Source organism: Chaetura pelagica, unplaced genomic scaffold (genome assembly GCF_000747805.2).
Source record: "Chaetura pelagica isolate M959 unplaced genomic scaffold, ChaPel_1.0 scaffold386, whole genome shotgun sequence".
NCBI lineage: Eukaryota > Metazoa > Chordata > Aves > Apodiformes > Apodidae > Chaetura > Chaetura pelagica.
In genome coordinates, this window is record NW_009953703.1 from 2834999 (window position 1) to 2859753 (window position 24755).

Consider the following 24755-nt stretch of genomic DNA (forward strand, 5'->3'; position numbering starts at 1 on the left):
TTCCCTCCTTGCATCTATCTAATATATGACAACCTCCCATGTCATTCTCGACTTTACATTTGGTGTTTGTCCACTGAAAGGCATAAATATGGCACCTGCTGAGAAGATTGGCCTTATACTTTTCAGATCTCCTGGAAGTCCTCCGAAGTTACCAGTAGAACATCCTTTGTTCTTACACAGAAATCTTATGTGTGCAAATTGGTTTCTGGGAATCCTTTCCTGTTTCTTTAGGACACAGTATAACTGCAGTAGCAAGAGTTACGAGCATTGCTATAATCTTATTTTTTAAAATTACTTATTTTTAATTAATAATAAAATTAACTTCAGCTTATAATCAAAGCAATCAAGTGACTTAGCAGGCCAAGAAGAAATAAATTTATTATACTGGATCCATTAGCTCATTTCTTGCATAAAGCAGCTACTCCAGGCTCCAGCCCTACCCACTGCTAGTAACCACAAATCAGCCTGTTACATCACATCTTGCAGTCTGTCCAAGAGAAAAAACCAAATAACTCTCAACAGCAGCTCTGTCCAACTCACAGAGGAAAGTAAAAAAGTTCTTTGTATTCAGCAAGAAAGCTCTCATCGATGTGGATGCCCAACTATCATCCCTTGTCAACTTGATGGTCAATGCACTAAATGTAGTCTTTGGCAATTATGCTGGATCCCAGACAGACAGTCAAAAGTAAAGTACCAGATTGAAGGAAAGATTTTAACATGTTCATGATCAAAATACTCACTACATCTCACTGAAAATGTTTTCAAAAACAGAAGACAAAAATCCAAGTACATCTGTGTAAGAGAATTAACTTTCTTAAATTTCTTATCATTTGCTGGGGTTGGTGGATAAAAAGAACCAAAAAAAGTCCTAATTAAATTGCATTGAAAACAACAGGATTTTACAGTTCAACTTACTGTAAAGGACAAATGCCGTTTGAAGAACATAAAGAGTTAAATTTAAAATAGAGGAAAAGTCAAAAGAAATACAGAGGAAGTTAGTAGGTGTATGTTATTTAATAAGTATATATCAGATTATAGAGAGGAAAAACAACCCTCGACTATCTAAGCTGAACATTAAAGAAGTCTTCAGAAATATTTATTTCTTGTTGCTTTAGAACATCTTGAACCTGGGTCAAAGTATAACATTTCTTCCAATGGATTTGTTCTTGGCAAGCAGTTTGAATGCATTCCAGCTTGTGCAGCTAGACAAATGGCTACAAGCTGCATCTCCAAAGCACAAAATTTAATGAAATTAAAATTTCAACACAGTCACCTGCTTGGAAGCAACAGTGCTGCTGATTATTCCATTACTCTTGTTTCTGCATCTAAGTCCTTCTCTTTATTATTGAAAAGGATGAAATTGCTATTTGCTTCATATCTAATGAAAGTTAGTAGAATTGCTAATTATTTTAACCTGTTATTTCCTGCATCATCTGTATATATCCTGTTGATCAAGACTGGTATTTATCAACAGCTAACACCACCAAAGATTAGAAATGCACCTTCAATGAAATGAAAGCTATTAATGTTTCTTAATACTCTTTTTAATATGAAACAATTTGTTCAAAAAGACAACCTACCCCCTCCTAACCTATGAGTGACTAGTGTTACTGGCTTAGCCAAAGCACCAAAGCTACACAACTTACTTTTTTGAGAAACTGTAACAACTTTTTATCACAAACGAAGCATTTCCACTATCAAAAGGTGAAAAGGGACATACATGTAGTTCTGTACATATCCAATAAAGCAACAGTAGGGTTTGAAAGTAAGGCTTTTCCTCCAAAAGTACAGGACCAACCACCTTAGCAGAAGGAAGTCACTGGCCAACCATCAGAACTTAACCAGTTCTGATCCATCCAGCCATAAGCAAACAGTAATAATTAATAGAATCATAAAATGGTTTGACTTCAAAGGGACCTTAAAGGGATCACCTGGTGCCAATCCTGCTGCCATGGGCAGGGACAACTTCCACTAGACCAGGTTGCTCCATGCTCAATCCACCTGGCCTTAAACATTTCCAGGGATGGGGCATCCACAACTTCACCACGGTCACAGTAAAGTTTCTTTCTAATATCTCGTCTAAACCTGCCCAGTTCATGTTTGGTTTTTCATCAGCCAACACCCCTAAGTCCTTCTCCCCAGGACTGCTCTCAATCCAGTCTCCATAAAGTGAAGGATGTACGTGGGATTGCCCCAACCCCTGTGCAAGGCCTTGCACTTGGCCTTGGTGCACTTCATGTGGTTATGCTATGCGGTTAGTAAGATGAGCCTGCACACAATTCGCACAATGCTGCTATGAGTTTTAAAGCTTTACCATAAAGCATGACAAATACTGAATGACTTGGCTATAACCAGGACATTACCAGGCCAAGCATGACCACATTCTAACCTCTCACCTGCTATAACCATCATGCAGCTGGAAGGCCATCAGCTTTTCTCTTATCTCCAAGATCTAATTAACTAAAACAGCTTCCTTTGCAAACGTATAGCCTGTACTTAGCGTATTGTAGGGCACAACTTACGAACTATGTGAGTAGGTGGGAAAGAGCCTTCCCTCTTTCCCCATTCCTAAACAGCTGTAGAACATCATGTACTGGCAGACTCTGAGGAGTAACTCTGTTTCACCTGTAGCCCCTGCAAAGCTAAATGGAGGGGGAAAAAAATAAATTAAAAAAAAAAAAAAAGAAAAAAGCGTAGGAAACAGCCATAAGGAAAGTGAATCAGTAATATCACTGAAGTTTCTCTCTAGACTCCTGCTAAGCAGAGAGAGGCAGGAAGACACACAAAACCTTCGCAATGCAAAAACAATAAGAAAAAGTCCTAGTAAGCAACAGGTTTCTGAGATGATGTTTTGGAGGACACACTAGTACAGGATGGATGCAGAACCTCATAAAGTCTCTTCATTGTTATACCAAATCATTAACAACAACATTACTCTTTCTAGCCTTTCTCACTCACAAGTTTTCAGGTCCTTCACATACCTATAATCTACTGTCACTTGAAAAAGCAATTTCATATGCTGTTCTGTTACACAGTACAGCAATGGTTTGGGTTATGAACTTTCTTTAATACTTCAATGCTTTTTATTAAATCATCCAAATTACTGGAAAGGCTTCCTCTCCAAAGTATGTTTTGTTGAGGCTATTGTCAATACTCTCATCCAACGTTTGATTGCAAAAGTACCGTCATTTTCAGTGCTGAAAGCAAACCTTCATTCCTCCTGTGGTGTAGTCCAAAGTAAATATAAATGTTAACATTTCAGCAAATTTAATCCTTTACAATATCAAATGCTTGAGTGATGATGAATTTCCTGTCTTCTCAAAGGATCTAGTTAGAAGTTACACAAGAAAGTTATCCTTAAATAAACCTGGAAATGAATTCTGTCTTTAACAGACACAAAATCACACCTTAGGTCTCAAAATCTCTATTTACCTTACCACAGCAGAACAGGAGTGTAACTGCAAAACAAAACTACAGGTTTTGAGGACCTGACATTCACACCATAGGTATTTCAGCTCAAGTGTGTATTGAGTTGCTCTTAATGACAAAATACCAACAGTTTGAGGACATTACTTGCATTCCTGAAGTACTTTCATTAAAGAGAATACAGTTTGTGATCTCCAAGAGTACTCCACAGTACAAACCAAAGTGTTCATTAGCAGGGTTACCAACTCACTTTAAAAAAACATGTCTCATTCAAACCTATGTTTGAAAACATGGTAAAGAACTCTGAACTACCAAACTCATTAATACCATGGATACTCACCATAGAAATTGCCAAGTAAATAAACTCACAAATCAATTACCTGGCCAAAAAGGTATACAAAAACTTTGTCCCTTTCTTAACAAGTATTTTGGTTATAGACTGGAACACAACTGCAGATTTACTAAGACAGAACATGCTTGAAATGAGAATTCACCTGATGTTTTAACGAGCTGCAGTTGTACCAGAAAGGGTTCCTTGAATTCCTACAGCATGGCAACATGCTAAGGCTGCCCAGACCACTTACGGCCCATTTTACATCCATCTAAGTGCTATAACAAAATGAAAATACTTCCAAGAAGAGCAGCAATTAAATTTTCTGCATTTTATTATTTAGACATGACTTCTGATTTCGTATCTCTTTACTGTGTTAGCAGAAGCCAGCTACTAATTAACAGAAAGCTTGCAGAAATTTCACCCTCCATTTGACTGAAATTCCAATGGGAATTGGAAGTTACGAGGGACAAAACTGGATGACTGAAAGAGCTTAGCCCCACTGGGAAATTAGACTAGAAAAATCAAAGAGGCAGAAGTTTTGTTTTCACACAGATTACAGACAAGTAATATCAATCGAAAAACAAAGCTCAGGTCTTACTTTTAATTATGAATAAGAATTTGCAAACCTCTTCAGCATTTCATTGATGCAGTAATCGATAAATTATGGAATAGCAGATATGACAAGAGAGTTTTAGACAAAATTACAGCTGTAAGAAGGAGGAATACCAGTCTGAAAAAAAATTGGAGGAAGAGGGGGTAGAAATCACAATGAGAAAGACTAAGTGTTAAGCTGGTTAAGAAACTGAAAAGCGAGGCAGGGAGAAGAAAAATAAATGCCTGAACTGAGAAGATGAGGTAACAAAATATTTTAGTGCAAGTCTAAAAGAGATCCAATTAAATGTATGTTCAGCAGATAAAAAGGTACTAAAAAGGGCAGCCTGCCAGACAAGGACTAAACAAACTCAATAGCTGAATACACTAGGTAGGAAGACCAAGGAAACGGATCAAGTAACATTAAATAATACTAAATCACCATTATGAGTGATATGCCAAAAGACACAAAGGAGATTACAAGTATAATGCATAACTAGTAAGTTTCCATATACAAATAACTATCGATAGGGGAAACAGTTTGCTTGTCAAATAGTCATTAGTAACTCAGGTTTTTGACTGAGGAATATTTTCTTGTACGAGGAAGCCACAGTGATTAGAACTTCCTGTTTCAAGACTCTTCATAAATAATTTATCCAAGATAACAGAAAACTCCTTCATAACTACTATTCTTCCATATTACTGCCAGTCTTACCTATATATCAACTTTACAAACACAAGACATTCTCACAGGATCAGATCTCTATGCAATTTATCCTCCAAACACTTGCACTGATTTACACCATAAGACTCTGGGCACTTAGTATGTAAATGAGATGTGTTCTACTACATGTATTTGCATTCACAAGCATAATGATCTCTACATGGCTCAGCAGTCATCAGGGACAAAACATAACATTATGTTTGCGCAAGACATTATGTGTCTATGTTAAGGTTGCTGCACAGGTAGTAACAGGTTGCTGGAGACAATAATAGGAAATAAAGCCACAGAGAGTGCAAGAATGTATTCAAGATTTACATGCAGGATAAACAAAATATTTTATATAAATTTAATGTTAAGCATTTACAGCTCAGGAGCTCCAGGGTCTAGAGTCACATTGATTTCTTAAATAAACTGGTGATCATCACCTCCTTCCATCTGAGAGTTCCTTTAACCTTATGTTTTTCAAAATTCTAAGTAATACTTTCCAGAAGAGCCACCCTCTTGAACACATTTTGACAAGCAGAGTTATGCAGGCAGAGATACTTGGAAACACCAGACACCGACATATCTAACCACAGGTGTCAGAACAGACAGAACCAACCATCCTTCACAGACTTCAGCAATTTTCATTAGTTTATCCATATTTATTTACAGAATAAATTCCCCTCAGTGGTCTGATAATGCATAATAAATTACATTTATTGATACCAAGTTTAAGCTACTAGTCAAATGTTCTCATATTAAATATCGCACAAGAGTGTCAAAAGCATTTTTTGATACTGTTAAATCTGAAGACAGCCAAAAGAGAATGCTTTTAAACCCACACTGCTTTCTGAAGGTTAGTAAACATACTTCATCACAAGCAGCAAAGCAAATATCTTGTACTGGGAATCCCCCATACTTTTACGCTTTAACAGGTGGCTGTGCAGCTAGCATCAAGCCAAGACATCCTTGCATAACATCCTTTCTGCATTTTTATATAACCACAAAGCACATACTGTTAGACAAAATAACGATTTTAGTGATGAAATCAATGATTGATCTGATTTCTTTATCAAGGATTATTTAAATATCTCATCCCTTTTCTCTTCCTTTTTGCTTATCTAAACCATCAAAACTTCAAACTTCAAATCCAACTTAAGATCTACCCACTACATGCTTGTTTTATAGATGCAACAACTTTTGCGAGTTTGGCTGAAAGCACGAGGTTCAAATTTGTGAGGTCTGCTGCCAGCAAAGCCTCAATCAGAGCTCTGCTTTGGCTTGACAAGGTGCCAGTGTAAGCACTGAGAATCAAAACCCATCTTGTTCATGCCATTATCTTCATCAGTAAGCTGAAGTAGATAGAGGACAATAAAACAGAGGAAGCTTTTATCAGCTGGACCAAAAGAAAAGATACAAGCCAAACATACTTGTGTCATTAAACAAAGGGTTTTTCCAACAGACACTGTCAATGCTTTCAGCTGACTTGCTACCTGCACAGTACTTAATGCACTGACTGCAGCAGCTCATGATGTATGACTGCAAACCAGAGGTCACTGGAGTTCAGAGGGACTGGCTATGTAAGCTGTAATGCAATTGGAGTTTCACTTGCAATAGTTGTCCCAGTTAGTGGCAGAGGAACTAACTGCATACATACCAAACAAATGTTTTTGTACCTAGTTCTCCATCTAATATGTATAAGTAATATAAAAATAAAAAATAATCATTATTAGCCTCCCTCAGTGTGCAGCACAGTAGAAAAATCTGGACTGGCAAGTTTGATCAGCTTCTATTTCCCAATACTAGGAGAAAGACAGTGGACTGGCAAGTTTGATCAGCTTCTATTTCCCAACACTAGGAGGAAGACAGTACCTGTTAGACTTGAACAGCAAAAGAACACAACGGTTCAAAAAACCCCACTTGCCACTCTGCTTAGGTTTCTCAGCCAGGCAGGAAACACAGAAAAACCCCACTCAGCTAGACAACTTCGTGGTGGGAGAGGGGCAGGGTGTTCTTCCTTCATTTCAGGAACCTTCAAAGTAACTATGTGCCACCACTGACCAGCACCATCTGCATTTTCTTACTACATCTTCATGCTCTCTCATGGATCTCTTCCCTGCTCGTCCACAAGGAGTAAACAAAACCTTCAGTGTTGGACCATCCAGGCCTCTCCTGCCCCAGCACCTTCTTCCCGCAGCAGTAAGGTGCCACAAAAGGAATGCACAAGTATGTGAAGCACTGAAGGCAAACATTAGCTGTGGTGCTTAGGGATATGATCTAGAGGTAAACATGGTAAAGTAGGGTTAAATATTGGACTTGATGATCTTTAAGGTCTTTTCCAACCTAAATAATTCTATGATTCATCTTCCATTGAAGGCCAGACATCTCTGAAGTAAATCTCAACAATGAAATAGGAAAATTTTCTTCACATTTAGTGGAGAGAAAAGCATTAAGCGTATTTTTTACAAACATGCACAAGATGAGGCAAGCATTTTGCATGTATATATACAGGTTTAAAAAAAACCATACAGGACTTTGTCCTACATGGTCTACAAAAACATAGAAGAAAACCACCCCTAAGCCTGCATGATAATGGAATTAAAACTTGTTAGGACTGACTTTTTTCCTCACTTAAGTTGACATTTCAGTCTTTTTAAGTGTTAAGGAGAAGGGAGGAGGAGTCTGAAGGACAAAATGGGAGCCAAGAAAAACAAAGATCTAACATTAGCAGTGGGTGAAGGATAAATACCTAAAAACTTCCATGAGCAAAACTCAAGTGACACGGCAAACTCTGCAAGCAAATAAATATCAGGGAGATTAAAAATGTAAACTAGCAAGCCTTAAAGATTTGTCAGCCAAACCACAAAAAAAAAACCTCCCCACACTGCAGCCAACTCCAAGAAACCCATTTTCAAAGAACAGCAGCAGATAGTTTTTTCCCCTTTCAAAAGGAGAAAGGTGCTAAGACATCCCACAGTTTTTATTCAAAAACCTTGACAATATTGATTTATAAACTTCATGTTGCATAACTATGAAAAAAAGTCATCCACTGCATTAAATTTATTGAAACAAAAATGTAGTAACTAACATTTCCTATTTTTCCTCCTCCACTGAGTGTTTTTATTTTGAGATGGCAAAAAAGTTTCAGAAGATCAGGTTTGGAAAGAATATTAAATTATACAGCTGCTGTGCAATTTTTCAAGAAAAGCAATTAAATGAGACTAGCTAAAAAAAAAAAATAAATCCAAAACAAAATAGAGCAAACAGAGGCAAAAAGGAAAAGCAGCAATCCCTTGGTATCAATAGATTACATAATCTTATGTACTACTTATAACAAAACCAAAAGAAACTAAAGGAATAATAAAATTAGTAGGAAGATAAGGCTGGTTACAAATTCCAGTGAAACACACAATCCATTCAGCTCCATCTGACCCAAGTTACCAATTAAAGCAGGAGAAACTAGCTGGTCTACCAGTATTGTTAAAGGCTGAATAGTTAGGAGGTTTTGAGTCAATATACAAAATGAAAGGACACAGCACAAAACTCAAGTAACACAGGCATGCAAAAAAAGACAAAATGTGATTCCTGTGAACCACCAGAACCCCAGAACACTGTCCACATTTTGCCTAAATCAAATTTCAATTCTTATATGTATTTTTCTGTGTGGAAAGTTAAATTTTAGGTAACTAAATGTAGCAAACCATACAATACGGTATAGCTTGTAGAAGAACAAAAGAAAAAAAAGAAAAAGACATTACCACAACTGCTATCTCCTAGCCAAGTGACTTGATTTCACTGGAATACACAAGTTACAATATCATATTTTACACATGGACTTTTAAGAGTTAGACCTACCCCTCCAGACTAGTATCTGCATTACAGTAAATCCTACATATGGATTAGGAGACTTTGGCTTGTCATATGACAGTACCAAGGACAAAGATAATGTCTTGTGCCCAGCAACCAATGCAAACACAGATGATCAGAAAAAGTGGATGGAGTGGAAAGACCAAGAAACTAAGTGTAGTAAGTAGTGCTAATGAGACTGGGAGTCTCATTTCCTTTTTTTTCCTGTAGACATCACAGCAAAGTAGTTTTCAAAAGGGATCTGAGGAAAAGAACCATGAAGAAGTTTTGCCAAGATGAAAGGGAAAATTCCTACCTGTGTTAGGGAAGGACAAGGGAGAAAGCAAAAAGATGCAGTCTTGTATGGCCCAGGCGGAGCAAGGAAGCAAGCTCTCATTGCTGAGTAGCACAGGGAGACTGAAATAAAGACAGTATGTTTCAGCAGAGAGGAACAGGAATGTAAGGAAGAATGGATATAGGGAACAGAGTCAAACTAGTCTGTACAGGAAAAGACAGAACCTAAGAGAGCTGTCAGGACAGCCATGTCACACTTGTGAAAGCCAGAGAAAAATCATATTATCCTAAATTGAGATTAGATAGGGGGGAGACATGTTTGCCCCTAAAAGCAATTATGTGATATGACAGGATGAAAATGGCCATACCTCACAGAAAGGATGTCAAAAGGCTGTAGACTTAGGCTTTTTTTTTTTTATGTCCTTGCATTCAGAATGTGGAAGGAGACTGATAATGTGACTAGAAAGGACTGCGAATGGAGATGAGAATGATTTCAAGAACACGAAGTTAGATTTACTAGCTTAAAGGAGGCTTAATGTGGAATACAGGAATTACATGTAAGAATGTCACTGCAAAAAAAAAAAAAGTACAGTTTTATTATTAAATTAAAAAGCGATGTGACTATCTACATTTAATCACTATGACTATTAAGAGAACAAATTCTGAACCTCTGCCAGCACCAACATTTTCCTTTACTACAGAAGTGTGCCTTACATGGAAGTAGCACGCAAAGACAAACAAGAGGGTTTTTGTCAGTCATGCCAGATGACTGTCAATAAAAAATGCTCAGAATATATTAACAGATTCTAAAATATTTTTCCTTTTAAGTTTCAAAGAATAGATTTATCAGATGTGTAACTACAGAATTGTTTGTCGTTTTTTTTAAAGGGTTTTTTTCCCAGGTATCTTTAAGCATTTTTGAAGTACAAAAGGTCCTTTTCTTGAATTTCAATGTATCAAATAATCTAAAGAATCCTTTGTTTTATGCAAAATATTGTCCTTTAAAGTTGTTTTTTTTTATTTCTACCCTTTAGCCCACAACATCAGGATTTCTTCTAATTAACTGGGAACTGTAAGGCAAGCCCTAAAAAAAATTCCATTTAATTATGGCAACTGTCAGCAGCACAGGTCAAGAATTTTAAAGAAATCTCAATAAAGATGCAAAAAAGCACATAAGAGACTTATGAACACCCCCAAACACACAACTCCCACTGCACTTAATGAGACACTCCTGAGTATTCCTGTAGGTGTCTGAACACCTTCTACAAATCAGACTCTAAGGATATGTCTGAGCATACTTCACACCTGTAGTCCTCATCCATTTCGGCTTGGTGTTGTGGGCTTTTGGCACCTCTAAAAAAAGCCTACACACTTAACTCACTTCTGATTATCTCCATCTGTGCACATTTATTCTTGTGGAAAAGTATCTCATCTCCGTTTACAGTTTAAACCACAAACCTGCACCTTGGGCTCACACACAGAGACAGGAATACTAACAGCAATTTATAAAAAAAAAAAAAAAAAAAAGAGGATTGATGTCCGAACTTTTCAACATCAGCTTTCCCCTCCCCATTCCTCATGTGCTAAAGAGGAAAAATGTATTCTAAAAATGGGAAAAAAATTATTTAGTATTTGGTATGTTATACTTGCTACCTTTGGAAAGTCAACTGAAATCTGGTCTAACTCAGGAAAGATTTAATAAGAAAATTTTCCTTGAAATTTGAGAACTGTTACTGAAAGTTATCCTTTCAACTACTTCCTCTGATTTGCTTAAACATTAAAAAACTGAGGGTGTCCACATTTTAAACTTTACATAGTCATCATTACTTTGCGCTCATAATAAAAATCCTTACTTTAGTGCTCTGCTTTTTATATTCTGTTTTCTACTTGAATGTAGGATATTTTTATACATATATTTTATATTTAGTTATGAATATTAATACATTCCTAATGTATATTATATAAGATACAAATTAATGCAAAATAGTTCTAATACCGACTAACATCCCAAATGAATTAAAAAGAATCTGAGGACAAAGGAAATGCATGTATGACGGAAGTCACAGGAATTGCTTTTCTGTCACTTATCTTTTGAGATGGTGGTCAAAACTGTTTAATTTTGGTATTCAGGAAAACTTAACAGTTCAAGGACAATCTATTCCCATTAAAAGTGTATATATTTAGCAGATTCTTTCCTGGCATAATCTTCAGAACATTCATATGAACAGATGGAATAAAAATGTGGCTTATAAGCAGGACAGACTGACCTTTTAGGACAGAACTCAACCCACAGGCAGAAGGGACAGCATACTTGAGGAACACTGCAAATTTCTGTCACCAGTTAGTTCAGTAAATGTTAATCCAGGTAAGTCACTCAAACCTGAAGACCTAACTTCCACAGCTCCTGCAAATTCTTAATAAATTAAATACATTTATTACAGCCAGGTCTTCTTCACCAATATGCTAATAAGCTGCCGCTGCAGGAGAATTTGTTGCTATTTCTAGTTAACATTATTGAGAGACATGGCCCTGAAAACAGGACAAGACTGACTAAGATCCTGCAGGGGCTGCACCAGGTAGAGACTGCTGGTCTGTTTTCTTGAAACTCATTAACATTGCAAAGCTGATCCCACACAAGTGACAGTGAGAGCCTCGAGGGATATGACAAACACAGGTTGCAGTCAAGGTAAGAAGAAAAAAGATTAGAAGACAAATTTTAAAAAACGTTTTACCCTTTCCAAACTGAAGCAGATTTAGATAACAGAAGAAGAACAAGAATGGGTTATCACCTAAAGGGCTATAAGGCATTGGAACAGGCTGCCCACCACCCCTGAAGCATCTAAAAGATGTGTATATGATTTAGTGGTGCACTTGGCAGATTTAGGCTTATAGTTGGACTCAATAATCTTAAGGGTCTCTTCCAACATGAATGATTCTATGACTGCCCTAGTGAGCTCTCCGACAGATCTACTTCTGAGGGTTGGGTTCATGTTACTGTGAGCCTCTAAATGAACTGGATCAAGATTAGCTTTCTTCAGAGGTGCCAGAGAACTCGAAGTGATGGTTTGGCTACTTGCATGTTAGGTGACTGAGGCTGTTTTCACTCGTTACTTGAAGAGTAATTAATATGTTATTTTTTTTCCAGTAATTAATTTTATCTTGAACAGGGAATTATCAATGTTGGGTGTTCAGGGACAGGAGGAAAGAAAAACAGAGCTGGTACCAAGTAACACACTCAGTCTAAAATAGTTAAAGGCTGGTCTAAGGAAAAGGATCATAGCATTAAATAAATAAATATATTTTGACAATTTAAGAAATAATAATTCCATCATTCAGAAATCCATTTTAATTATGCTATTTAGCTTTGAAAAGTGCATTTGTTTATATTACTGAGAAAATAAAGACTACTATAAAAATCATCTCCACTCACATGTTTTTGTTCCTTGTTTTGTGAAACAATTAAACTAGCAGTTTCATTTATAAAAATAAAACACAATACACTGAGTGATTACACTGATAACACTTGAGAAGAAACCATCATTGAATGCACTTCAGTCTCTTTAGCAATGTAATATTTTACAGCAGTAGAAGAAAAAGTGTGAACCAAAAGCAGCATCCCTCTCTTTTTTATGTTTTCAGCTTTATGCCTGATCCCTCCATCAACCTTTAATTCCTGCTTCAATGCTTGGTAATGACCCATTGTTACAGCCTTGCAAAGTGACTGAACAAGTATTTCTTTTTTTTTTAGTAAGTGGAAGGAAAATAAATTAACTCTTTTCAACTTCTTTAAAACTCTTTCATGGCTGAACATGAACAAAGTGATTCTCACCACAAAACCTGTGCTTCTTTTCAAACACCTCTTACGTGGTAATTTACTTAAAGACTGAGCTACTTAAGAATCATTACAGAAACCCCATGTGACACACATTTCTGAAATCTACTTTAAGTTTTAATATTAAAACATAACAACTATTTTTTTCTATGTTCTGATTTTAAAATTAAATTGCATGTTTCTCTCCACTGCTGAAAAATATTTTGAGAGGGGTTATTTTAAGTACTTGTGAACTAAGTCAAACAATTCACATAATCACTACAAGTTTGTGACAGCACTCACAGTCTCAGATCCTTAGGATATATTTGGAATACACAAAACCTCAGAGGACTGATGCTCTTGATGATAAATTTATGATAAATTTATCTTTAAAACTATCTTAAAGTATCTTGTTTTGTCAAGGGGCACCACCAAGAAGGGTCAGGCCCTCTTTTCTTTACACCCTCCAATCTGAGGTACATAAAAAATAATTCACTGAAAGCTTCCCTTCTTGAGGCTGAAGCTCACTCGGCCTCTCCTTCCACACTAGATCCTCTGGTTCCTTAAAAGACAGAACCCCTTGTAGAGTCCTGAAATGGGTAATTGTCTCAAAACACCATCCCTGACAAAACAGACATTGTGCTTGGGTGGGGTTCTCATTTGATAAGCCACCTGGATTTTGTTCTCGCAAGTGACTTCAGTGGTTACACTGATAAACTGGGTCCTGTTCTTGCAAGAGCCCCTCCCTTCAGTTGTCACACTGATAAGCTAGACAGTGTCCTTGCAAGGGGGGGGGCCCTCTTTGGTGGCCACCCTGATAGGCAGGATGCTATCCTGATTTGATAAGGGACAGGGGCAGGCAAATGGTACCCTATGGAGAGTGCCATCTTTTCTAAGCCCTTTCCATGTAAGGCCATCAAACAGGGCACATGTGTGGAAATAAGGGTCATTGCTCAGTCAACCTGGCTGGGGGGCCCAAGTGATCACCTGGACCTCCGTGCTGCACCAACCCATTTCTCTAAAATTCAACACTGAGCAATTTATGCCAAGCCAGGTAGCATAAAAGATGCGGGATCAGGACACTCAGGGTACACCCGCCATTCAAGGAGCACAACTTCCTACCAAGATCATCACTGGATCCAAAGGTGGTGATATCTTTTCTATCCTCTTTTTCTTTATCCATCTCTCCCCCTTTTTTTCCATTATCTCTCTCTTTCTTTCTAATCTTACCTCAGCACAGAAAGGTAACACAGTTTCTAACTCTTAAGTGTTTGTAACCCGTTGCTTGTTAGGTTTTGCTGGTTGTAACCTGTTGTTGTGACCATTTTAGTAAGTTTTGCTAGTTGTAATCCATTGTTTTTGAGAGTATTGTGTGGTGTGTTTTTGACAAGCTTTACAATCTTACTCAATTTCAAATAAAGCTGTATTTTGTGCAAGCCTCCTGGGTAACAGTCTTACTCCTACAGCAGTGCACAGAGAATTCCTGAGCTTAATCTCACCAAATGGGTTGTTAAAATAGAATTAAGAGGACTGGATCCAGCCACACCTAGACTCTGTCTGAGAAGGAGTTTAGAAAGCAAGGGGGTCCAGTCCAAATCTCCCCAGGTCAACCCTCACCTCTGGGGAACCTGACCTGTGCCCACTTTGTGGGACACAATGCTGTACCCACCTTCTGGGACATTATGTTTAGTTTGGGCCCCCACCTTTGCAGAGCCATGCCCACTTTGTGGGACATGACACCCCTCCACTTAACATTTAAGTAGATAAGGCAACACATTTTGACACACTTTAAAAACACTTCAAACCAGCCACACCATCCAGAATGTTGCAAATTAACATGGATATTCCAGAAGTACTCATAAACACAGAGGAAGCAATACAGTTAATATTCCGGATAGAATGGCACCATCAGTGAAAAACAAAATACTATTATTCACATTGAAATGGTACTTAAGTACACTATAACATATAACACTAATATAAAATGACCAAGGGTTTGAGATAAATTTACAGTTTCAATTGTCTTAACTGTGTTTTAAAAAACAACAGGTATTTTAATGCTGCTCAAACATATTTGAAGAATTAGATTGCTGCTACCATAAGCCTACATTTGCCCACCTCTGCAGCCTAGATTTGCTCTAAGTGAAATAAATTTAACAAAATTGTAAATACTAAAGAACAGCATCAATATATGTAACTAGACCCAAGAGTTACTGCCACCACCAGCAGTCAGTGTCAAACAAAGCGAGAATATACACAATGGAGATAGTTCAAGGTACTAAGCTAGTATACTGTATTAATATATTGTACTAAAACTTCAAAGACTAAATTACTAAGTTTCATACTTGAAATATTTATTCCAAGAATCTTACTTGGTTTACGCACAGCTGGCTTTTTACTCACAACCCATACAGATAAAGAATTTTGGAACAAATACCACAATTCTTGCAATAGACATTACTCCACTCAACAGCTTTCCATAATCACAGTATTTTATCAATGAAATTTTATGCAGGTTACTACAAAGCCCATTCTGTTTCCCAGACAGTTTCAGAATACATTGCACAGTATCATTAAGCAAGTGTATGAAAACCATATACTTTCATCCTAAGCAATTAAAGGCAAATTTGGTCAATTCTGATGTTTAAGATCAGGTGTACTGTATTCTGTTGTTGCCTTATTTCAGGTCACTTTCTAAACAGTAATTTTCCCATTTCCTTTTTTCAACAATACCTTCTTTCAAGTACTTTAACCCTCAGAGAAGTATTCTGGGTTTTTTTGTGAGTAAGACTTCAAAACTGCTTTAAAATGTCTGTTCCCAAGTACCCATACAACTATGCACTCTTCAGGAGAATGCTGGAAATTAGGAGAACATGACTAACAGCTCCTTAATACAGACCGAAGTCTCCCCTAGCGTAATGAATGTGCTTAATCTCATGCATCCACACATAAATTAAGCAAAAACCATTCTCAGAAAGAGCGTCCTTTTGATGCCTCACAGTCTGAGTTGTGTGATTCTTGTGTATCTAGGCAGCATAGCCTCTTTCCATGTGAATACTGCCAGCATATTTAAACCAGGTAAGTAAAGAGCAGAAAACTGAAGTTCTGTGTGATTTACACAACATTCAGACTGGCTGCACACAGATAATGAAATAAACTTGCCAAATTTTTCTACAGCTTTGCTTTTTCAAATTAAGAAAACTTTCACAAATCAATCAAATATTTGATACTTTTTATTTCTATAGTGTGGGAGAAAACCATAAGTGATGTATAGAAACTGGAGACCAAATAGGAGGGGAAAGGAAGATGAGGAAGCAGATAAGGACAGAAGTTTGGGCAGCTCTAAAGGACCAAAGGAGGCACAGAAAGCTTCAGTGAGAATTAATGTTCCATCAACCCAAATAGCTGTTTTATGAGCAGCAGCTCAATTAGTTTCTTCCCTGAGATCATAATAAATAACTCTGAGTAACTGGTGTGGAAGGCAACAGGGGAAAAAAGAAGGTTGGGAGCGCAGCACACATAAAAACCACACTGCAGAACTGCAAAGTTTCTCTTGACTTACGTGGGAGAACTCCTGGGAGTTAGCTGCTCTCTTTCACTGTTAACACTGCCCACAGAACTGCAGCCTTTTCTGCTTTCAGGAGACAAGTGCATGATTATAACTGTGTGCTAGGACGCAGGGATGTCACATAAGGCATGACAGCACCCATGTCAATGTGACATCCTCCTACTCCCCTCCCTTTCACTTCAGCCCCTGTTATAAGTGAGATGAGCCATTGTGCAGCTACTCTGTATAGTGGAAATAGGGCTTCCATACACAAAGTATGTATTGCAAGGGCTCTTTTGAAGCAGTAAAGCTTGGGGCAGGGGCCCCACAGAAAGACACTAAGCTTGGTCCAATATATGCCCTTTCACTGATAAGAGCAAAATCTATTCATATTAGCATTCCTAATGAGCAAAAAAACCCCACAGTTTGGGAAATATTTTCAACACAACATAGTATTACTCATCCACACGACAATTCAAGTGCAAATTCTCATTTATCCATTTTGCTTTGGCTTCCTTTCCCATCAAGAGGCCTACAACAAAAAGGAAACACAACTACAGGAGTTATAACCCTACATGTAATGCTCCAACATTCAAGCTACAGTGGCCTTTATTTTTCTTCTTCATTACACATTTCACAAAGTTTAATAACAATTCACACAGGTGACCTCATACATTGAGCTAGAAAGCATTTTGGACTCAATCTGTAGAAACAGGTGACAAAATGCTCACATCCCTGTTTAACATACAAAGCAGAGGGCAACCCAACACTAAATGTGGGATTGAAGAACAAGGTTCTCTCTGCCATAAATAAAAAAGCACATGGAAACAACTGATAACAAGGAGAAAACATCTGGGACACAGCATTTATATATGGAACACAGTTGTTGACTAAGCAAATGAAACTGCAGATTTGCATTTGTTGGTTTATCTATAGTTTGGCTGCTAAGCAAACAGCTACAACGCAACACAAGAAAAATCCATAGGAAAGGCTGAAAACACCTTTGGGACAATGTGAACACAATGCTCTTTTAGGCCATGCAACTTTAGTAACTTTAATGCTTACAGAGAAGGAAAATCTTCCATTGAAGACAAAAAGCACTTCTTAAACCCACGCACACAGAAAATCATTACACAGAAGACAGCGAGAGCACAAGACAGTTTGAAATATGCAAACAATGCTTTTCTTTTTCTGTGTACTTTCTAGATATCACTCTAAAGGAAAACAGGAAGAATTTAAGGACCTTTCAGTTTTCAGATGAAAATCCTATGCCTAAACAGGATTAGCTGGTAGCCTAAAAATATCAGCCAGTAATCTCCAAAAGTCATAAGCTCACGTACCCCAGAAAGTCCTACACCAATCACTAACTAAAAGAAATTAGGTCAGAATCCAAATCAGATCACTCTAGAGTAGCATCAATCTTCTTATTTCAGTGCTGTCACATTTTAAATCTTTCATAGTTTCCACATAAATTATTCAAAACAGGGACGATCTTTCTTTGAACAGAGACTAACCAAAGTGACATTCCAGTTAAATATTCCAGTTCTAAAAAGGCATACAAAAAAGTTTATCTGCAGTCACTTCAGACATAAATCTCTAAACATACCCCCTATCAAGCAAAACACAAGCTACCTGCCGGACTGCTTTAGGGTTTCCTTAAAATGATCTGGGATCAGGTGGAAGTACTTCTGACACTGAAATTTGACAGTACAATTTCTTCTTGACCAAATGCTGTGCCTAATTTCTACCAGACGTGACGTACCCAAAAAAACCCAGAGAAGCTGTTCCTATTTAAATTCTGCACATCTACAGTCTCATGCAGCTCACAGAAAAGCTGCACACTGGAACTTGAGAGATGTATAATATGACTCAGAGGCCTACTACCTCTGTAAATTCCCAAACCTTATTTACTACATATAAAATAAAATAAACAGCATACAATAGACTCAAGTCTTTGAAATCTCATACCAAGCATACAAAGTAGGGCTGTAGCAACTGGAGCTGGCATTACTGTACATACCAAGAGATGTGGGCTCTGAATCTGTTACAATAAATCAGTGTGAAGTTTTAGCTTTGAAGGGTTCTGCTCAACTTAAATGAAATTTATAACATATGCCCTGTACAACATCTTCAATATAATTTAACGACACATTACCTATTATTCCAACCTTCTATTGTAAAGTACTGAGAGTTTTTACTATATTATCAAGTGATAAATTCTTATCATAATATCAAGTTATAATTATTAAGTAACTCATCAATTGGTCAAATTATTGATGCAAATAACTTTTGGTACTGTAGCCTAGTTTACTTTTTACAATGCCAACAGTCTTCTGAGATGCAGACTCTGGGATTGTACCTATCTGTAAAGTGTTTGAGCACATTACAGTAATTTGTATCTGGAAATCATCAGCCACACTATTAAAGAAGTGGCCACTCTGTTATGCTCCAGATCTTGACTGACTGCCATTTGGGCAAAGAACAAAAAGATTCAATGAAAACATCAAATAGGTACTGTGTTCCCAGAAGTGGCCTCACTGACTTATAGACAATTATCAGCATTGCATGTATTGCTCTTGAACTTGGTAAAGCAATTAGCTTGACACTGCTGATGAGGAGAGGCAGGTAGCAGCTATGACCAGAAACGTTTCAGCTACAGCTTTTAGATATAGGCTGCTTCTTTCCATAATGAGAAGCAGCATGCTATCCAAGTCCTATAACATCTTGAACTATAAAATTCACACTTTATCTACAAACTTGTCACCAAAATGAAACCAACTGGATAACTAATGACAACAAGACACTTTAACACCCTTATTTTTACTAATTTTATGGTGGCATTTATGAGCTGTAATGAGCTATGTGAATCAATGGCATAAACCTACTTAACACACAATGAACTAGAGGGCTAAGAAAGTGGTTTGACTGCTAATTAAACAATATTTTACTTTTTTGCCATGCAGAATAAAACTTATTAAAAATCATCAGTTTTGACTTGTTATAAAACAAGTTTCTGTCTATCCGTGGCTGAGTTACAATAACAATCAAAAGTCTACAGACTGGCAACTCCTTTGGGAAAGGACATTCATTGACTGCAGTTCAAGAAAACAGAGAAAATGTCGTGAGAAATGTCAAACAAAATTTTCACTCCTTGCATAGATCCACAAAAAAATGCACCTTACTTCATGATTTAACTAGTGCCTGTTGGCTCATCTTTGCTAGCAGACAGAAGCTCCTTTTCCTCTTGTGCTCAGAGTCCATCAGAAATGAGTGTTGTCAGCATAACCTGAAACATGAACAAATGCTCTGTAAACATGGGGTGCAACCAGAAGAGACAGACCTCCTCCTCCTATTTGGCTAAATGTTAGCTGTGCAAATCACATTGAACAAGCAGACTTTTTTGTTTGACTTGGTTTTTTTTCTCCATTGGATCATCTTGCTTACAATGAACTGTCTCTGGTAATTTCAGCAACAGTCCTCGGTCAATCTGGATCAAGAGAAATCCAACTATCCAGTCGGGAGCCCGTACTTAAGAGGCCTGTGTCACACTGCTGAACTCTGAGCATGCTGACAAACCAATCTTGCATATTCTTTCTACAGGCAATGGAGAGAAATCTACTGAGTTGTCTTCATACCACCATCCAGTAGTGCTGCACAAAAACCAAACAAAACAAGCACTGCTGTGAAGACACCACACTTAGCTTCATACTCTCTCACGACAGGACTCATAACTGAGTCCTCCTCCCAGTCACACATATGCAACTTCCTCAATTCTTGGAAATGCATATTCAGAAATGCAGGGTGAGGAAAGGGGAGGGGAGTGACACAGAAAAAACCCTGTATGTTATTATTTTCTGCCATGGGCAAAACCATCAGGAGTTTCAAATAGGACTGAAATTACTCTAAATATTTTGGAGGAGAATGTTCAAGGCCTATTCAGCAAAAATCCACCAAGAGCTTAGAAGGCAGAGGGAGTTTCCACAACAGTGACAAATGCTCCACTAAGTAAAAAATAAAAAAAATCAGAGCAACTATAAAGGAAAAAGTGCATACACTTAAGGACATCGGGTAAGACAGAAAATTAAAATTGTGGCAGAATATCAAGATCTTTAGATTCAAACTGGGAAATACATTCTCTTCATCTTCCTCACTTCTCTTGAGCTGTCAATAACTGTAATGTACTTTGGATCTTTGTACTACTGCTCTTCAGAACCAACATTCAAATTAACTAGGATTTACCAAATACTTTAAGTACATAATCTAATGTTAGATAGTTATTCCAAAAAAGAGTTAGTGAGTAGTTAATATTAGTGAATAGTTTTGCTATCCTTGTAATTAAGATCTGAAAAACAAACAAGTAAGAGGCTTTTTTTGCAACTAAAACAAACAACAGTGAGGTTTTGTCCACATATTTCTTTGAAGGTCATCATAATGGGCCATAACAAAGGAAATTTGATCACCTACATTAAAATCTGATGAATTGTAAATGAAGATCCCAACTGCTTACATTTGAGCTGAAGTACTTATGCTGGAAAAAAGTGTATGTCCACCATCTGGCCCACAGTAATTACAGAAATTAAAACTGTATTTCTGTGGTCTGCCTTCAACAATTTTTACTGATACAGTTGTACTTGATCTTCTTAAGGAACATAATCTAAACTCATGCTGTTAAATGATCACAAGACTATCCACTGTATGGCGTAAGCAGTTCATTAAGCTGGAATCTTTAAAAAGACTTGCATGTTCCCTAATAATAACGGAAACAGCTTCCCTAGTTTTACGTCATGCCATTAAATTTAATCCACAGTCAAGGCAAGTTAATTCCACACCTGCTGAGTGATATCCTGATGGATGGCACCACAGCAGGTCATTAATTTTCTTTCCTTTTGATTAATTTCACACCATACACTGGACACAGTGCTTTGAGTTACGATGTCTGAGTGCAGTGTTTAATTCCTGTAAAGGGCTACATCGGTTTGGAGTGCTTGCCAAAATGCATAGAACCCAGATGTGATGCAAGTGAAAAGATTGACTAGGCTGAACTCTGACAGTGCTACAAGTGTGGCAGGACACACTCACTCTGTGTATTTTAGGTGCGTTCTTCATGAGCATTGCCTTAAAGCAAAAATTGTGGGTACTCCCTACTTTTGAGGTATTGCTTGTAAAATAAATCCGCAGATCAGTAGAGCAGATTGCAGCGACACTATTGAAACAACTGAGAAGTTAGCCTTTTTTCTTGCCACAGCAGCTGTCCCATCATTTAGTTATCAACTTTACACCTAAAAAGGCATAAAGATTTCCTCAAACTACCATATCTCGTTTTCACAGTGTGAAAAAAGGGAAGGAAAAGGTAAGGTCCAAAGATGGTAACAGCAGCCACTGTTGCCACCACAATACAAGAGGAAGTTGAGGGTCATTGTGTCCCTCTGTAGTCAGTGAAGACAGCTGGGGCCCATGGAGGCCTTGAGACCCACACAAGAAGGTCCAGCCACACAAGATGTCCAAGCTGAGCCAATAAACAGCTCAAGAACAGGCTTGTCTCACTACACACCTGTCATCCTCTTGCTCCAAGCCACTCACTCTCAAACTTTCCCTGGTGCTAGATGTGCCGAATCAAGAACCCTTGATGAGTTGATTCAGACAGTGAAAACTAAAGGCCTTCTTCTCACATTAGCCTTCTGGTTGTTCCACAAACCAAGCTGTCTAACAGATGGGTCAGATGCATACCAGAGCTAGTGAAAATGAAAAGGAGAAATTTTATCTTTTGGTAGCAAAGAGCAGTTCAGCTTCACCTTTCTCCTCTTTTCAAGAGTGATTCAAAGCAGCAGCCCTAAAAGCCTCATCCTCTATATTGACTACAGAAGGACCTGACCTTTCCAATCTTCAATTAGTGTATGCTTTTATCCACACTCCCCCATATTATACAGCACAGATATTATTAAGGAACTCTTAGTGCTTGTAACTCGTTCTAAGTTTCACCTCTTTTGTTCTTACTTCCTAACAATGCTTCTCAATATAGTATGTGAAAGATTTTAGTCTCCTCCTGATCAAGAAGAGTAATTTAGAAAACAAAAAAGGGCTCTTGCTTACCAGCAGCCTTTTTTTGATAACAGAAGCTGTGGCAGTGAAACTAAAGTAGTGGACAGAGTGAAGGGGATAACAGTTTTTGTGAGATGACATGTAAATCACACAGAACATGTGAGTCATTATGCATGGTTTAAATTTGAGCATGACAGGCTGAGATCAGCAAGACACAAGCTACTCTGGATCCATCTGGGTTAGCAGACTTCCCCAGCCAGAAGTCATTGCCTCCTCACATCTGGCCATGGAATTAACTTGAATGTTCCCTAGACATTTCAGTCAAAATAAGTTGGGCAAGAGGTAATTTGCTATTTTAACTAGAAAGCTCGTCTGGCTCTTATGAATAGCATAGTTCAGACAGTATAAACTGGCCCTTCCATCAAGACTGCAGGAATCTTTCCTACCATCATTCTGTTGTCCTTTTTCAGCATACCAACATCATGACTTACTATCAAGTATTTGATCAAAGGCTCTGCCTAAAGCTTGAATAGATGTTCATTTTATGTGTATTATAATGGTTACCTATTTACCAAAAAGCAGTTTCCAGCATGAACTGAAAAATTTTACTGTCATCTCGTGTAAAGAATTTAAATACAGGATGAGCTAGAAGTTGGATTAACATGACTTAGCTGCTGAATGGAAAGTCAAAGTAAATTATCTCAATCATCAAAGTTGCAAGCTGGATTTTTTTGGACACAACTCCCATTGCTGGCAATCAATTATGCCAATTCTGACAGAGTCAGGAGTATCAAAGGAAGAGCTAGAGTCTGAACATTATTTACAGCAGTATGTACTTCTCCCTCATCGTTAAATGGCTCACATCATGAATGGGAAAGTGAACATTTTGGTCCTTTCCCCAGTTAACCAAAACACTGCATGAAAAAAGATTTGGAGAGATGGCCAAGTTTTTCATGTCCACAGGACACCTAGGTGCCTTTCTATTTCTCAGTTCTAAAGGGCTGCTGAAAAAGCCATTCCCTTTTTATCTAAAACCTCTCTGTAGGTCTTCTGTCTCAGGCCTCTTCCTTTTACAGAAGCATGCAAAAGAATTAATTTTAAATCGCTATATGCTTGCATATATTCATTATGCACGTCACCATATGTCAAGCAGAATATCTGAAGGTAAATCTCAAACCAGTGACTACCACTGAAGCAACAAGATGGTGAATAAAGTAGACAAGTGATATATTTAGCTTCATCCTATCTTTGCCCCTAGAGGAAAGTGCTTCTTCTAGAGTGGGAAGGGGAGGAGAAAAAAAACCCTTATTTGATATGTAAAAAAAAAAAAAGGCTAGAAAACAAAGGCATGTTTTTCCCCAACACTGATGACCCACTTTAAACAGTTTTACATAACTATAAAATGAGATTATATTTGCCTTGCCATGGATTTAATCTCATGTTTTTCAGTCTGAACCACATCAGGAGATTATTTTCAACACCTCCCTACCACTGTTTTCTGAACTTAAGTAATTTTGTCTATCTTCATCTTTCAAATACGTTTTTTTAAAAAAGGAGACAAATCTTGTGAGGTAATTTTGCACTTGGCTGAACTGTACATGAATTATATTATTTGAAGCTATGTTTAATACCTCTTAAATTTTCACCAGTCCTGGAATTCAACCATGCATGCTCTTTGGCATGTTCTCAAGGATGCATATTGCGCTTTCTCCATCCTGTGCTGGGAACACAAGTCAGTTCTTAGAAAACACACAAAAAAATAAAGCATTGCCATGAAATTAAATATTTTTCCAAAAACAAGAAAAAATGGACCCACTTCAGTGTGGATCTTTTCTAAGAATGGTAAAAGTAAAAAATTATCTTTGTCACTGCAATAGGAAGCAGTCAAGATGTTCACAGTTGTATGGATGGAGGAGGAGAAAACAACAGGTCCCTTCTAGAAGACAATCTTGCAATGTACCAAAAAAAAGCTCCTTCACACACTATCACAGAGATCAATACAATCAGCAAACACCACATATGTACAAAGTATCTGTACATATTATCTGAATCATAGGGAGAAGATTTAAAAGGCAGTTGAGTTAGATTTCCAAGGTCCATTTCAAACACATTAAGCTTAGTTATTAAGTTAGGCCTCTAGTGTTTCAACAATACAAATGCA